We start from the raw sequence: 314 nt of genomic DNA on the forward strand, positions 1-314 counted from the left end.
TAGAGGTGAAAGGTTAAAGGGAGCCATGGAAGATCACTCCGCTTAGTGAAGTCACCAACACACTTCAAATATCAAGTTTTGAGAAATGGATCCACGCGTCCCGCCGTCTCCAGGATTCCACCTCCACGCCATGGAGCGTACGTATGGACAGTTGGAGGACTCTGTGGATGATATGCGATATAGGTGGGACATGTGGAGTGAGCCAATTCCGTGCTATTAGGGTCCTCGCTGAGACTACAATATGCGTGACAACTGATCGGTATTCCTGCCGAGATTCGTCCATAGAGACACTCGAGCGCCTTTTCAGGTGATAG

This window comes from Nanorana parkeri, unplaced genomic scaffold, assembly GCF_000935625.1.
Source record: "Nanorana parkeri isolate BGI_ZX_2015 unplaced genomic scaffold, ASM93562v1 scaffold5241, whole genome shotgun sequence".
Lineage (NCBI taxonomy): Eukaryota > Metazoa > Chordata > Amphibia > Anura > Dicroglossidae > Nanorana > Nanorana parkeri.